We start from the raw sequence: 17,683 nt of genomic DNA, 5'->3' as shown, positions 1-17,683 counted from the left end.
GACCAATGGCTTGTGTGAAAGGTTTAATGGGTCCCTGAAGCAGATGCTCAAAACCTCTGTGGAGTCACAGGGGAAGGACTGGGAGCGTTACCTGCCGCACCTCCTATTTGCTTATAGAGAGGTGCCCCAGGAATCCACTGGTTTCTCCCCCTTTGAACTCCTATATGGACGCAGAGTGTGTGACCCCCTTGATCTGATCAGGGAGGAGTGGGAAGGACAATTGGGTGTTAAAAAGACTTCGGTAGTAGACTATGTAATAAGGTTCAGGGACAGAATGCATAGCCTAGTGAGGGAGGTACAGGAAAATCTAAAGGCTGCCCAGTCTAAGTAGAAGCAGTGATATGACCGGAATGCCAGAGAGAGAGTGTATGATGTGGGACAGAAAGTGCTTGTTTTAATACCCATGAGACAGAACAAACTACAGGTTGCCTGGGAGGGTCAATTTACTATCCTAAAGAGAATGAATGATGTGAACTATGTGGTGTCTCTGGATGAGGAGGGTAAAAGGCAAAAAATCTATCATGTAAATATGATAAAAGCCTATTATGACAGAGAACCCACTGTGTTAACTGTGTGTAGTTTGCCTGGAGAAGAGCATAAGACTGACCCCCTTGTTGATTTACTGGCTCCCACCAGAAAAAACAACACCCTAGAAGCTGCCCAGATTAGTGCCCACTTAACTGGGGATCAGCTGCATCAGCTGTCTGAGGTGCTTAGGCCTTACTACAGCGTGTTCACAGGGAAGCCTGGCAGGACACACTTATTCACACATCATGTAGATACTGGGAATCACCACCCCCTCAGACAAACGGCGTACAGGGTATCCTTGCAGGTCAGTGCTGACATAAAAAGGGAGAAAGAGATGATGTTAGAGCTGGGAGTGATTTGCAAGTCCCACAGCCCCTGGGCCTCCCCAGTAGTACTAGTCCCCAAAAAGGACAAAACCACTAGGTTCTGTGTAGATTACAGAAAGCAAAATTTAGTGACTGCATTTGATGCCTATCCTATGCCTCGCATAGATGAGCTACTGGACAGGCTAGCAGGGGCAAAGTTTCTTAGTATCATGGATCTTAGCAGGGGATACTGGCAGATCCCTATGACCCCAGAAGCACAAGAGAGGTCTGCCTTTATCACTCCTTTTGGGTTGTATGAATTCCAAGTGATGTCCTTTGGGATGAAAAATGCCCCTGCCACATTCCAACGGCTAGTTAACCACTTGTTGGAGGGGCTAGAGGGGCAAGCTGTTGCATACCTGGATGATATTGCAGTGTTCAGTGATACCTGGGAGGAACACCTCACACATTTAGCCAGTGTATTGGACCGAGTAGTCACTGCTGGGCTAACTATAAAACCAGATAAGTGTCAGCTGGGCATGGGGGAGGTCCAGTACTTGGGTCACCTGGTGGGAGGGGGGGTACTGCGCCCCGAGCCAAGTAAAACTGAAGCCATAATGGCCTGGCCCACCCCTAAGACAAAGAAACAGGTTATGTCCTTCCTGGGTACCATAGAAAGTTTGTGCCACACTATAGTACCATAGCCAAACCCCTAACAGACCTTACAAAAAAAAGCCTATCTCAAAGTCAAATGGACCCCTGAGTGTGACAGGGATTTTAATTAATTCAAAATTGCCCTTACGGACTCCCCTATACTACAGGCCCCTGATTTCCACAGGATGCTCCTAACTATGGGCTGTGCTGAGTCAGGTGGATAAGAAAGGTGAGGAGCACCCCATTGTGCACCTCAGCAGGAAATTACTTCCACGAAAAGTGGCATATGCCACTGTGGAAAGAGTGCCTTGCAAAAGCTACAGCCTTATCTGTATGGACGCCAGTTTACAGTGATAACTGACCACAACCCCTTACACTGGTTACATAGGGTAGCTGACTCAAATGGTAAACTCCTCAGGTGGAGCCTAGCTCTACAACAACATGAGTTTACCATACAACATAAAAAGGGCAGTATGCATGGTAACACTGATGGTCTTTCACACCAGGAGGAGTGTCCTCTTTGATACGCAGCTGGAGTGGCTTGTAGCCACCCCCTTTTGCGTCTCTTATTGGGGGAGGTGTCACGAATATCTCAGGATGTAGCTGCTAAGGGGTTAATTCTGTTTAGTTTGTGAACTGAGAACCGTTGTCTGTTTTTTAAAAAATAGCTGTGTACTGGGTTTGTTTGTGTTTTCTTTGATGTGCCAGAACCCCTCATAAATAGTTTCTAAAACCCTTCCTCCAAATGTTATTGTGTATGCATTGAGTCAATCTGTCAGCTCCAGAGATACAACAGTGCTTCTCCCCCATATCCTAATGAGGTCATTCTTACAAGGGGAGCTGTTCTACAGGGTAAGGACCATTACTTTCATGCCAGCCCCTAGCACAGATCTTGAGACTAGTAAAGTATTCAATCTGTTTTTCTCCTTTTTTATTTTAAATAACTGTTTGCTGTGTGTAATTTTATTTGTAACAACTTTTTATTAATAATGCATTGTGCATAATATTTTTGGCATAATAAATAATTCCTTTATTAAGTTTGGCCTTTGTCTAATAATTGAACCACGTTACTGAAGAGACTGGAATATTAGAACTGTATAATTTAGGTTATTTTCTGCTAAATTGTACTCAGAGAGTTAATGTGTAAGCCTGGGTTTTTCCTTAGGATTTTCCCTTTAATGAATTTTAAGTGGTGGCAGTTTTGGAGCTATATGGTTGTTAGTTTAGTGTGGGTGGCATTAAAGGGGAGTTTTGGGCATTTCTTTTACGTCTAGTGCAGACTAGGGAGTGTTGTTAACCCTTGCACCCACGGAACTAAATCACAATCTGGCCTGGTGTGGCTAGATTGTGACCTATTAGTGAGAGTTGAAGGGGTCTGATAACCCTTTCTGTGCCAAATAAGTGACTGGCGCAGGGTTGGATAACCCTGGTTCGTCAAAACACCCCTGTTAAAATGTCAGGTTTCTGTGATGTAAACAAATAAGACAAAGATTAATCATTTCAGAACTTTTTCCAGCTTTAATGTGACCTATAAACTGTACAACCCAATTGGAAAACAAACTGAAATCTTTTAGGTAAAGGGAAATAAAAAAAAAAATAATAATAATAATATGGTTGCATAAGTGTGAACACCCTTTTATAACTGGGGATGTAGCTGTGTTCAGAATTAAGCAATCACATTCAAAATCATGTTAAATAGGAGTCAGTACACACCTGTCATCATTTAAAGTGCCTCTGATTAACCCCAAATAAAGTTCAGCTGTTCTAGTAGGTCTTTCCTGACATTTTGTTAGTCGCATCCTACAGCAAAAGCCATGGTCCGCTGAGAGCTTCTAAAGCATCAGAGGGATCTTATTGTTAAAAGGTATCAGTCAGGAGAAGGGTACAAAAGAATTTCCAAAGCATTAGATATATCATGGAACATAGTGAAGACCGTCATCATCAAGTGAAGAAAATATGGTGCAACAGTGACATTAACAAGAACTGGATGTCCCTCCAAAATTGATGAAAAGACGAGAAGAAAACTGGTCTGGGAGGCTGCCAAGAGGCCTACAGCAACATTAAAGTAGTTGCAGGAATATCTGGCAAGTACTGGCTGTGTGGTACATGTGACAACAATCGCCTGTATTCTTCATATGTCTGGGTTATGGGGTAGAGTGGCAAGACGGAAGCCTTTTCTTACAAAAAAAAAAAAATCCAAGCCCGGCTAAATTTTGCAAAAACACATCTGAAGTTTCCCAAAAGCATGTTGCAAAAGGTGTTATGGTCTGATGAAACCAAAGTTGAACTTTTTGGCCATAATTCCAAAAGATATGTTTGGCGCAAAAACAACATCTATCATGTAAACACCATACCCACAGCAAAGCATGGTGGTGTCAGCATCATGCTTTGGGGCTGTTTTTCTTCAGCTGGAACTGGGGCCTTAGTCAAGGTAGAGGGAATAATCATCAGTTCCAAATACCAGACAATTTTGGCACAAAACCTTCAGGCTTCTGCTAAAAAGCTGAACATGAAGAGGAACTTCATCTTTCAGCATGACAACGACCCAAAGCATACATCCAAATCAACAAAGGAATGGCTTCACCAGAAGGAGATTAAAGTTTTGGGATGGCCCAGCCAGAGCCCAGACCTGAATCCAATTCAAAATCTGTGGGGTGATCTGAAGAGGGCTGTGCACAGGAGATGTCCTCACATTCTGACAGATTTAGAGTGTTTTTGCAAAGAAGAGTGGGCAAATCTTGCCAAGTCAAGATGTGCCATGCTGAAAAACTCATACCCAAAAAGACTGAGTACTGTAATAAAATCAAAAGGTGCTTCAATAAAGTATTAGTTTAAAGGGACACTGAACCCAATTTTTTTCTATCATGATTCAGATAGAGCATGCAATTTTAAACAACTTTCCAATTTACTCCTATTATCAAATTATTTTCATTCTCTTGGTATCTTTATTTGAAATGCAAGAATGTAAGTTTAGATGCGGTCCATTTTTGGTGAACACACTGTGTTGTTCTTGCTAATTGGTGGGTAAATTCACCTACCAATAAACAAGTGCTTTCCATGGTTCTGAACCAAAAAAATAGCTTAGATGCCTTCTTTTTCAAATAAAGAAAGCAAGAGAACGAAGAAAAATGTATAATAGGAGTAAATTAGAAAGTTGTTTAAAATTGCATGCTCTATCTGAAGCACGAAAGAAAAAATGTGGGTTTAGTGTCCCTTTAAGGGTGTTCACACTTATGCAACCATATTATTTTATTATTTTATTTTCCTTTACCTAAAGATTTCAGTTTGTTTTTCAATTGAGTTGTACAGTTTATAGGTCACATTAAAGGTGGAAAAAGTTCTGAAATGATTTATCTTTGTCTCATTTTTTTACATCACAGAAACCTGACATTTTAACAGGGGTGTGTAGACTTTTTATATCCACTGTATATAATATATATATATATATATTATATTTACACATAATTAAGCCCCCACAAAAAATGACCAGCAGACACAGTCAGGTATTACTTACAGTGTGGCTGCACTGCTCTGCACTTGTTGGCTTAGGAAGGCTGCATACTGCTGGCTGCTGCACTAAGGTAAAAAATGGCCATGTTTCAGCAGGCAGACACAGCTCGCCGCGCGGGCAACGCACCAACACACCTGCCTGCTTCAGTCTCTCTGTCGCTCTCAGACTCAGCCTGCAGCGGGAATCGGATGTGGCGACTCCTCGACCCTCTTCCCCCCTCCCACTGTCCCACACCAAGCAATCTGTGTCTTACTCTCCACAGGCAGCAGACTCACCCGTTGTAAGCGATCCTCTGGCCAGCTAATGTTTTGTAAAGTCTGCTCACTGCTGCACCAGGGGAGCACTTAGCCTGGGGCATTTGAGGCTAGTTCCGGGACACAGAGCCTCAGACCGGGACTGTCCCAGTGAAACCGCTGCGAGTGGCAAACCTAGGCAGTTCCCAAAACACTAAGGCATGCTATTAGCAACAACTGCGCTATCACAACTAGGGTTGCCACCTCGGCCATGTTTTCCTGCACACTTATGAGTTACACATGCTGTAGGGTGTGCAGGGAGGAACATGTATTGTGCTGTTCATCAGCACTATTCATGTGATGTCCAGAGGCACAATACATTTTCCACCCTGCTTACCATGCAGCATGTGTAACTCATAGTGTCCAGGAAAACATGGCTGAGGTGGCAACAATAATCACAACCCAGGAAGCAGCCACAATGCAAGGTACACCAGTCATCCTTAAAGGCTTAGCTATGACTTGTTACTAAGCTGTTAAATAGCTGTAGGTTCCTAACTCTATTCATGACCTGTATTAGCTCAAGGTAAAAATTGGAATTGTGCCTATCAACTCAATGTGCATTAGTAGTATGGCATTACATATGGCTTTGTTACTGTGAAAGGTCCGGTTCCTATACAAGATCTGGCCACTAGGGATAAAGTTCCATTAGCTGTATAGAATTTAGCTCTGACATGGTGATCTCAATCCTATCTATGACCAATGTGGTCAACATATCCTTTAACAATCATTTGGCAGTATAGGAACTTGCACTGTCAGTACAGTCAAATCATATCCAAATACATGACCTTACCACTAGGGTAATATATTCTACAGCAATATGGCATCTTGTTGTGTGACACTGTGACTATGATCTAGTTCCTATCCGTATATAGCATCTATCGCTATCAATTTGAACGACCACACTGATTTAGCTAATTCATATACTGAAAATGAACAAGGTACGTCTGTGTTAGACGGGAACTCGTTACAACGGATGGCAGCACCTCTCTAATTACACGGCTACAACACTTTGGCCTCTCTACTACCGACCGAATGAGCGATCATATTCTCACTGTAAGGCAAATAGAACATACTCCAATTACGTCATTTTACAGCGACATACCGGAAGTTAACTTGTTTCCACGTGGAAGAGGTAAGAAGCATGTACTGAATTTATTTTGTAATTATGTATGTTGTTTGATATTACACTAATGTACCAGTAACTGTATGTATTGTTTGAGATAATTACCTGAACATGATGCGTTTACATGCAAGAAGCTCATACTTCCATATATATCAAGCCAAGCTTGGTGTTTGTAAACTAGCAAGATAACGTTATTTTAGCTTTCTTACGTAATATTGGTTTCATACAACAACTCATTCTTGTTGTAGTTGCGTGAAAAGTCAAACCCTTAGCATTTAATGCGAAACAATGTATACCGTTTTAATGGCCATGTCCTCAGAATTCTGTGTACTGTTACAGAGGATATGAACCGTCGTTCTATTGTGTGCTTATATATTGATTTCTTCGCGAAAATATAAATATTCAGTATCGAATAAACACATGAGAACGCAAATAGTCTACATTAGTAAACCGTATTATATCTGTGTTCTGTTTTGCCAGCTGGGTCGCATTATGTAGTTGATGCCGGGGGGCAGCGTGATACTTTGCAATATTTTTTTTTTACTGATATTTGTAAAGGATTTGAATACTACTTATTACGTTAACTCAATATTGTTTGCTATGAGCTGAATCCATTAGACTTTAAAAGGACAGTTTGCCTAAAATATAAAGCCATTTTAAAAGAATACAAATATAGATACATATGTTAGCGTGGATTAACCCTTTTACTTCAGTTTCCTTATTTGAACATTTTTTTTTTAATCTGCATCTCTGTAATATAGTTTACCTATCCCAATATTTTCTATACGTGCGTAAAGACTGCCTAAAGAGTCACAGTCTTGCTATACTTATATATACACGCATATAAGTATGTTGGAGCCCTTTGCAGTCAAGTAGCTGAAAACAGGAAAAATCATATTTATGCAACATTCACATTTAATAAAGTGTTTTAATTGTGTATGTACTGTAGATATTTAACATTCCAATGTTCTTCGCATAGGGGCATATATTCTAAATTTAAATACACACACACACATATATATATATACACACAGGGATGTGCAATTCCTATCGCCCGACGCCCCGGGACATGCAGTTTTGTGTGCCGGCATATCTTTTTTTTTACATTTAGCCCTGCTGCGGGCAAGCCGACCGCAGGATGGCTAAAGTTTTTTTTTTAAATGTCATTTTAAAAGCGGCCAGCAGGGGGGTGTTGCGGTAGTGGGGAGAAGTGAACTGAGTGTCTTGAGGGCAGAGTGAGAGCGGGAGAAGAAGCCTCGTACAACAAATGTGTGCAGTCTTTGTGAATTACATTCAACTCTCTGACAGTCAGCAGGCAGGGTAAATATATACTATGGAATGTGCAGGTCCTGCAGGAGCGAGTTGTTTAAGGCACACAACAATGATCTTATGACAACTTCTAGCAGTGCTGACAATAGCACTTTCTACGCTCTTCTGCTCTTTAAAAAAGTTGAGTCGCTCTTTTTTACACAAAGCGAGTAGCTGATAACCGGTAGTAAGATCACTGAGGGACATAAATATATTCAGGAATGAGAAAATGATTTAATCAGACTAAAAACGCAAGGAAACGAGTTTGTATACAACGATCATGAAAGTGTCTGCTCTCTGGCCCCGGGTAAGAGTAAATTGTAGAAATCAGGGAATTCATAAGCCAGAAGTTGAGGGGAAAAATATGCAGATATTAAACAGTGACGTCAATAAAGGATGTGAAACACTTTACTAGAGCGAGTTGTTCCTGTGAAGAAACGCAGGCTTCTGTAGAGAGGGGTGGGCGGTAGTAAGCAATTCTAAACGGCCACTTTAATGTCAAACCTCTGTTTTAAGCACGCCTGCTCTGAACATGCAGCGGATAAAGTCTGCCGGTATGCCAAGAAAGCTTGACATTAAAGTGGCCGTTTAGAATTGCTTACTACCGCCTACCCCTCTCTACAGAAGCCTGCGTTTCCTCACAGGAACAACTCGCTCTAGTAAAGTGTTTCACATCCTTTATTAACGTCACTGTTTAATATCTGCATATTTTTCCCCTCAACTTCCAGCTTATGAATTCCCTGATTTCTTCAATTTACTCTTACCCGGGGCCAGAGAGCAGACACTTTAATGATCGTTGTATACAAACTCGTTTCCTTTGCGTTTTTTTCTGATTAATTTTCTCATTCCTGAATATATTTACCTCTATGTCCCTCAGTGATCTTACTACCGGTTATCAGCTGCTCACTTTGTGTAAAAAGAGCGACTCAACTTTTTTAAAGAGCAGAAGAGCGTAGAAAGTGCTATTGTCAGCACTGCTAGAAGTTGTCATAAGATCATTGTTGTGTGCCTTAGATAAACAACTCGCTCCTGCCGGACCTGCACATTCCATAGTATATATTTACCCTGCCTGCTGACTGTCAGAGAGTGCACATTCTATAATCCTGTTTAGAAGTGAAGACCGGAAGCAGGAATCCCTGCAAATGCAGACTGTTTAGCATTATGTACACCCTCGTTGCACAAATAATACATTTACTTCTGTCTGAAATGTGTTTTGTATATGTATCTGTATGCATATATATTTGTGTGTATTTATATATGTACTCTATATGCGTGCATGTATGTGTCTGTATGCATATGTGTGTATGCATATATATTTTTGTGTATTTATAAATGTACTCTATATGCATGTATGTGTGTATGCATATATATTTGCGTGCATTTATATATGTACTCTATATGCGTGTATATATGTGTGTTTATGTATGTGTGTGTATGTATCTGTATGTATATGCATGTGTATGTATACTATATGTATGTATGTGTCTGAATAGATGTAGATAAGTGTGCATGTATTACGACCGTACTTAAACTCTTACCTGAGATAGTGGTTTGATAGGTCAATTGCTTTTTCCAAATAATATAAAAAAAATACATTAAGCTGTTTTTTAAAAAATAAATACACATTGCCAAATAGAATAAATGCTGTACTTTCTGTATGAAAGGAGAAAATATTTGAATTCACTGTCCCTGTAATATATTTCTATATCCTACCGCTCATGTGGAAATTTTGTTCTCTCAAACAGAACACTTTAATTATAATTATAAGTGGCCCAATCAGTCCCTGCTATTGGTTGTTAGCATAAGGCTCCTCTTCTAGCTCCTGTCAAATCCAGTGTTTTAAGATAGGTTTGGTTGCATTTTTAAAAGGGTATGAGGCTCCTCACATAACAGCATTGGCATCTCTGTAATAAGGAAGGCTAATGTTTCTAGGTGGCGGTAACTAGCCATACTCACATCTTCCTGGTACACAAATTAATAAAAAATAAATGTTATCAGCAAATTATTAAATGTAGTCATCTTGTTATATAATCCTTTCTATGCTGCATAAATTAAATTTTCTTTCATTGTTCCTCACAGACAAGGTAGAAAATACAAGAGAGGCCAAAACGTATGTCTGGGGTTTGTTGTTTGTCTTGTTCAGAGAAGAATTGCCTGGTATTTCGCTGCTGGACTGTCAATGGGCAGGATCAGACTGATATGCTACAGGATATTTTTTCTCTGTGAAAAGGCATAGTGTGCAAAAAGAGACTGCACCCTGAGTGGCACTGGCCTTGTGGACAAGCACAGAAGTTTTTCTAGCTATTGTTCTGTCTCAGAGAGTGCGTCTCTCTATTTTCTTCATTCTAGGAAAATACATATATACATGTACTGTATACATTAATACATATATACAGATACTGTATCAGTGCACACATATACTGTATAGGTACAAACATATACTGTATGAGTGCACACATATTCTGTATCAGTGCACATATACTGTATCACCGTTCCTTAGAGAAAAACCTGGTTAAAATTATTTTGTGAATCAGGACAAGTAGATTGGGCTCCTACTTTAGTCCCTTGGACAAGTAGTTTTTTTAAAAAATTTCCACACCCCTGGAGTGTGTTTGGAGACTCTGCACTGGCCCATGTTACCTTACAGGGAGTGCTAAGGTTGTGTAGGATATATATATATTAGGGCTGGGCGATATGACCAAAAAAAAACGTGATTGAGATTTTATTAAAAATGACTATAACACCTTCATTTAGCATTAAACAATTTATTTAACACTACATAATCTTAATGTACATGTTTATCAATGTCCAATACACTATTTGAGCATAAAAATACAAAACAAAGAATAGTTACAATAAAATTTGCTGTCTGTGATGTGATAAAATAGTAGCCACTAGCCAGTTATTAGGTCTTATGACACACAAGTTCACACAACATTGTCATCTTTTATTGGACAGTCATTCTAACAGTGTGGACACAGTGGTATGATTAACATATGAAACAGTGTAAGCATGGAGAAACCTGAAAATTGCTCTTTACAGCAGTATGACTTGTAAAGTTCTGTATATATAAATAAATATAAGTGCAGTTTGCAATAAAGTAAGTACAATGAATGCACACACTGCTGCATGTGTTATTCATTTAAGGAGTTACTGTCCAGGGAAACATGAGGGATTTTGCATTGACAAGGTCAATCCTGACATCCTGCAGCCTGCCATATACAATCACACACTAGTCACAGCTATTCTGTAGTAGTAGATCTATATAAAAGACCACTAAGAAGTAGAACACATCAACACAGTAAAGCTATTACAATGCACACTGATGCATGTGTTAGTTATTTAGCTGAGTCACTGTCCACTGTCCAGGAAAACATAGGGGATGTGGCATTGACAAGGGCAATCCTTGCAGACTGTCATTACATACATTTTTACAGCTCTAGCTGTAGTACAGAACACTTAGAACATTGGTAGTTAGAGTACAACTACAATACTTAATACATTACAAAAAAGTAAACTCAGTCAACACACACAACAGCAAATTGAAATTAAACTAGCTAGACAGTTATTACCACAACACATTGTCCATTTTTTCTTGGCCAGTCAGTCTATCTGTGGTATGAGTAACATATGAAGAAGTGTACAACTACATGGATGGAGAAACTTGCAAAGTGCGTACTGTGCAGCACTGATTTGTGACTTTCTAATTGCACAATAAGGTCGTACTTAGTACAACGCACACACTGCTTCATGTATTAGTCATTTAGCTGAGTGACTACTATCCAGGAAAACATGCGGGATTTGGCATTAACATTAACAAGGTAAATCCTGCAACCTGTTTTTAACATCCATGCATCAACTAATAGCAGCAGCACTGCAGCATCGTACGGTAAGAGTACATTATTCAAGATTAAAACAGAGAATACAATAGAAAAACATTGGAATTTGGAAGCTGGCCTGCCCTGGTTATGGCATTGGCCATCGATACAGCCAGAATACAGTCAGTGCACAAAGTGCATGTGCATTTTCACACAGGAGAGAAATGTGAATAACTAAGTATTTGAGCTCACAACATCATAATGTTTTTTTTTTGTCATAGTGAGTGACACGTTAAGTACAACTATAACATAGAGCTTGTAAAAGCAGGGCCCATGAAGGAATTGTAATGATTTTTTGTAATAGTAAATAATTTAGTAATATATGTAATAACAAGAGAATAACATAAATAAAATATATTATAACATTTAAAAAGTGCATGGTTTTTAGACTTTAGATAGTTTAGGTGGTTTTTGGATACAAAAACCAACATCTGACTAGGACAGTACAACTACAGTAGTACTGTAGAACATTTTTTATTTTAAGCATTACTAATGTTTTTAGTGGGTTAGGTTTTTGGCTAAAAAAAACAACATATGTACCATTTCTGGCTTCAAGCATGAACGTTGACCGGTCACCACATTTCCTCCTGCGCTAAACACCCTCTCTGATGGTGAACTAGTTGCAGGAACACAAAGATATTTTTGTGCTAGCTTGCTCAATTTTGGAAAGTTAATCTGATGTAGTTTCCACCATTGTAGAGGATTTTTCTCACTATCAATAGAGGGAGAAAGCAGGTAGCTGTTCAGCTCTGATGCTATGGCTTCTTCAAGTTGCAGAGATGGTGCAGCGGACTCAGTCTTGAAAACTTCCTAAAGACTTTCTTGATTTCTTTGCAGGAGGAGGACCATCTGCTGCAGGTGCTTGCACTGTTTCTTCTTCTATATCTATAACTTTGCATGGTGGACTGCTGATTGCTTGACTTGCCTTCTGCACAACTTGCTGCTCATGCTCAGACACAATGGCCATATCAGACATCACCCTGGCCTTGATGCTTGTAATTTTATCCACATTTATGTAGGTTGTCTTGAATTGTGGATCAAGGAATGATGCCATATCTAGCAGATCTTGAGTATCTTCATCTTCATAATTTCTATTTATATATTCAATAATTTTGGATTTCAGTGTCTTGGTAAGGTCAGAATCATCTTCCTCCAGAGCCAGTATCTTTGTGTTTAATAGATGCAGAACTGGTTTAACATATGATACACTGACGTAGTTTTCTCCAGAAAGGGCATGAGTGAAATCTTGAACTTGCCCCAGTGCCTTACTCACAGATTCAAAAACATCAGTGTCCTGCCATTGTGGAACCAGATGTCTGTTTTTTCTGTCTGCAGAGAGAAGTCAATGCTCTCTGTTGCTTTAAAACTCTTATCATCTTTTGTCTTGAGCTCCACCTTGTTGGGCACTCTGTTATAAGTGAATGTTTTGGCAGTTGAAGTTCTTCCTTGGCTTGAGTTAATGCCACCTTCTTTTTCCAGCTGTGTGAGAAATGGCAAACCATTTTCTTGCATAAGCCTGTGGCTCTAGAAATGCAAGGCTCATCTTTCACTGCATTTTCAATTTCAAGATGCAACATGTGCCCAAAACACTGTAGTCTTCTCCATTTATTCAGAGCAACAGCCTTGGTGATGTTTGTGCCATTGTATGTGGTGATTGATACTTGTTGATCCTCACAGAGTCCCCATGAGGCCAAAGCTTCTCTCAAACCTTGTGCTACATTCTCTCCAGTGTGGTCAGAAGCAAAGTATGATGTTTGCAAACATAGACTTTTGATCTCAAAATCATCATTGATGAAGTGCATGGTTAAACTCATATATGGCTCCATTGTTCGGCTTGACCACATATCTGTTGTTGTTGCATAGTATTTCAATTGATTTATCTCAGATTCAACTATAGCTTTGCATTTTGCATACCTTTCTGGGATTGCAACTACTGAGAAGTAATTGCGAGATGGCATTTGGTATCTCTTGTTGAGTGTCTGTATCATTCTTTTGAAGCCTTCTTTACTAACTGTGTATGCAGGCACCATGTCTTTGCATATATAATATGCAATAGCGGTTATTTCTCTATGCCTTTTTGAGGTCTTACCATATGGTGCTGTGTTTGCAAATGCCTTTATGATTGATTGCTGCTGCTCAACTTTAGATTTACAGCTTGTTTGTGTTGTCTTTTCTCTACCGGGGTTTTTTTTGCCATACATCGTTCAAAGATTTCATTATGCCGCTGTTTAAGGTGCTGGAACAGGTTTGATGTGTTACGTTGTTTTGCTGCAACACTCATTCTACAAGTTTTGCAGATTACTTGGTTCTGTTTCTCATCATCTTTTCTGAATCCAAAATATTCCCAAACAACTGATGTTGAATTTTTCTTTGGCACCAACAATTCTGTAGCAACATCAACATAATTTTCATCATCATCCGTCGTTATTGTTGGACATGGACAGCTCTTCAGAACTCATCTTAAATTTTATGTACCACGCACACAATACCAGCTGGCACAAAAAATATGAGGAGAATCAGGAGATTATACTACCGCACACACTGCCAATATCAGTAGGGTCAGGTGTCACTGGCAACCGTGGCAGAAATAGACTAGACCACAGTCTTGCACTTGAATACAAAGACAGAGAACTATTGAATGGCCTTGACAATGCAGTTAGCTTAGCTCTGATGATGCTAGTATAGCTTCTTCAAGTTGCAGAGATGATGCAGCAGAAGCAGTCTTAAAAAAGCTTCTTAAAGATTTTTTATTAGAATCACACAATTTATTTTGATTAATAATTAAAGAATGGATGATATGCTTCTGTTGCAATTAAAGGACCAGTCAATACAGTAGATTTGCATAATCAACAAATGCATGATAAGAAGACAATGCAATAGCACTTAGTCTGAACTTCAAATGAGTAGTAGATTTTTTTTTAATAAATTGCAAAGTTATGTCTATTTCCACTCCCCCTGAACCATGTGACAGCCATCAGCCAATCACAAATGCATATACGTATATGCTGTGAATTCTTGCACATGCTCAGTAGGAGCTGGTGACTCAAAAAGTGTAAATATTAAAAGACTGCACATTTTGTTAATGGAAGTAAATTGGAAAGTTGTTTAAAATTACATGCTCTATCTGAATCATGAAGTTTAATTTTGACTTGAGTGTCCCTTTAAGACAAGAGAGAGACCACAGGCACTTGAAAGTCTTGAATCTAAAGAGAGGACAACAATGTGCTATATGATGCAGTCACCTTGATTGAAGAGAGAACACAGGCTTGCTGCACTTTAAAGAAGAAAAAAAAAAAGGCTGTAGTGCCATAGCATTGTTTAACTTAATGATGATGCAGTCACCTTGATTGAGAAGAGACAAGAGACCACAGGCTTATACACTTGAAATGATTTAAATATAAACTTTAAAGACAACAACAATGGGGTTGCTCATATTCATGTTTATTTAGACTGAGGCAACACTGACTTTCACTGGAGGAGACTGACCTTGCAGTTGTAGAATACACTGGCTCTGGAGGACTGACCTTGCTGTTGTAGAAAACACTGGCTTTGGATGACTGACCTTTCTGTTGTAGAAGACACTGGCTGAATGGCTGACCTAGCTGTTGTAGAAGACACTGGCTGAATGGCTGACCTAGCTGTTGTAGAAGACAGAGGCTTTCAGAGTTGCAGTGCACCTGCAGGATGACTTTACTGTTGTAGAAGAAGAAACAGGCTGCACTAGGATGTGGATGACCTTGCTGTTGTAGAAGAAGAAACAGGCTGCACTAGGATGTGGATGACCTTGCTGTTGTAGAAGAAGAAACAGGCTGCAGGATGTGTGGATGACCTTGCTGTTGTAGAAGAAGAAACAGGCTGCACTAGGATGTGGATGACCTTGCTGTTGTAGAAGAAGAAACAGGCTGCACTAGGATGTGGATGACCTTGCTGTTGTAGAAGAAGAAACAGGCTGCACTAGGATGTGGATGACCTTGCTGTTGTAGAAGAAGAAACAGGCTGCAGGATGTGTGGATGACCTTGCTGTTGTAGAAGAAGAAACAGGCTGCAGGATGTGTGGATGACCTTGCTGTTGTAGAAGAAGAAACAGGCTGCAGGATGTGTGGATGACCTTGCTGTTGTAGAAGAAGAAACAGGCTGCAGGATGTGTGGATGACCTTGCTGTTGTAGAAGAAGAAACAGGCTGCAGGATGTGTGGATGACCTTGCTGTTGTAGAAGAAGAAACAGGCTGCAGGATGTGTGGATGACCTTGCTTTTGTAGAAGAAGAAACAGGCTGCAGGATGTGTGGATGACCTTGCTGTTGTAGAAGAAGAAACAGGCTGCAGGATGTATGGATGACCTTGCTGTTGTAGAAGAAGAAACAGGCTGCACTAGGATGTGGATGACCTTGCTGTTGTAGAAGAAGAAACAGGCTGCACTAGGATGTGGATGACCTTGCTGTTGTAGAAGAAGAAACAGGCTGCAGGATGTGTGGATGACCTTGCTGTTGTAGAAGAAGAAACAGGCTGCAGGATGTGTGGATGACCTTGCTGTTGTAGAAGAAGAAACAGGATGCAATCTGGAACCACAGCTGTTGGCTGACTTTGGTGAACTTGAGTAGATGACACACAGGCACTGTCAGGCAGTATTTGCTGTTGGTTGAACAATGAACATAAAATATTTTTAGAATAAGGTGGTGGTGGGAGGGAGACAAGTTCTACTTTTTGGAAAGCCAACATAAATGAATGAAAATTTGAAATGTATAAAAAAAGTGTTTGTTTTTTTTACTTTGATGTCCCTCCCAGTCCATTACTGTTTCTGACTGTGTTGTGTTTGTTCATTGTTGTCAACAACACAGTCAGAAACAGTAATGGACTGGGAGGGACATAAAAGTAAAAAAAAACACTTTTTTTCTACATTTAATTAATTTGTTTTGTGTTCAAGAGCAATAGAGCATGGCATGGCATCCTAAGAAACATTTGAAATTAAATTGACTTATATTTTATTAAATTAGCTATGTTTTTTTTTCTTAAACACAATTGGTTAGGCATACTTAGGGCTGCTATTTTGTGGCTGCACAATGCACATGGACAGTTAATAGGGCATTGCAGACTTGACACAATGAATGCATTGCTTGCACATTTAAGCATCATGCTAATTTTGATATTTTTGCTCACCAAATTCATTAACCATTAATGATTTTTTATTGTTGCAGCACTAGCCTAGCATCAATCATAAAAAAACCCCAATCTGACTTGCATTAATTGCAGAGGCTGAGCTACAATAAAAAAAATATTAGAATGTTATTTATTTTTTTTAAATAAAAAAAAAAAAATATTACTTTATTTGCACTTGCTGCAGCAATGCATCCATCCATAAATAAAAAATAAATATATTATTAAACCAATATAACTTATTTGGGAAGTGGAACATAAACTAATAAAATAAGAGAATGAGACCTTTTTTTTATTATTTATTAAAAATGATTTGTGTTATGGTACACTACTGGACTGCAAAATGGTATAATAAGGGTAATTGTAATGTAAATAAAAAAATAACTATTTAAAATTAGAGGAAAAATATTATACAAAACAAAAATATGTGCACTCACTGCACCACTGTGTACTGTTTAGGAGATTGATGATCTATCTTCTGGGAATCTAAATCAGTAATTCTATTAAAAAGTAACTATCACATTATTATCTATATCATTAATATTATCATCCTCTATATATTCTGATGATGGAGTAGAGCTAGAGACTGTATATTATTTTAACTGTAACATAAATAATGTAAATTCACAAATTTCACAAAGCAATACATCCTAAAAGCAAGTAGTATAGTAGCAAGTGCAACCCTTAATGAACAAACATGTTATCTAAATCCCAATGTTTACATTCACACTTTCACATGCATCACAGAAAAAAAAGTGCACTTTAAAAGTTTTTTTTTTTTTTTTTTAAATATTCACTTTATTGCTCACAACTTTGAGCTGTCCCACCGCCACACCACCGCTTGACCACCGCCACACTACTCACAGATGACTGCAGGTCAGGATGAAAGCCAGTTGCTGCCACACAATTCTCTGCAAAAATGGCAGTTTTC

At 39.2% G+C, this 17,683-nt stretch overlaps 1 protein-coding gene across 1 annotated transcript in view; it reads left to right on the top strand.

Moving 5' to 3' along the window:
* Window positions 1–6,025: 6,025 nt before the first annotated feature.
* FTSJ3 (FtsJ RNA 2'-O-methyltransferase 3) overlaps window positions 6,026–17,683 on the top strand; it is a 94,862-nt gene continuing 83,204 nt past the window's right edge. The window contains exon 1 of the mRNA XM_053692340.1: window positions 6,026–6,423. The gene's annotated coding sequence lies outside the window, so the exon portion shown is untranslated. The remainder of the gene's footprint in view (window positions 6,424–17,683) is intronic.

Source organism: Bombina bombina, chromosome 9 (assembly GCF_027579735.1).
Source record: "Bombina bombina isolate aBomBom1 chromosome 9, aBomBom1.pri, whole genome shotgun sequence".
Classification (NCBI taxonomy): Eukaryota; Metazoa; Chordata; class Amphibia; order Anura; family Bombinatoridae; genus Bombina; species Bombina bombina.
This window is presented reverse-complemented; position numbering and strand designations above follow the sequence as displayed.